This window comes from Corvus brachyrhynchos, unplaced genomic scaffold (assembly GCF_000691975.1).
Source record: "Corvus brachyrhynchos isolate BGI_N302 unplaced genomic scaffold, ASM69197v1 scaffold278, whole genome shotgun sequence".
Taxonomy (NCBI): domain Eukaryota; kingdom Metazoa; phylum Chordata; class Aves; order Passeriformes; family Corvidae; genus Corvus; species Corvus brachyrhynchos.
The window spans coordinates 229,175-229,487 of NW_008239299.1; positions in this window are offsets into that span (position 1 = coordinate 229,175).

Below are 313 nucleotides of genomic sequence, written 5' to 3' on the forward strand. Positions count from 1 at the left end.
TTATCAATAAAAAGCCCACCCAATATTGATTAAATCAGGGATTATCAATAATAAACTCACTAAGTATTGATTAAATCAGGAATTATCAATATAAACCCACCCAAATATTGATTAAATCAGGAATTATCAATAATTGATCAAAATCTGGGAATATCGATAATAAACCCACCCAAATATTGATTAAATCAGGAATTATCAATAATAAACTCACCCAAATATTGATTAAATCAGGAATTCTCAATAATAAACTCACATGAATATTGATAAAATCAAGATGGTGAAAATAATAATAATTTTTTTTTTAAAGTAATAA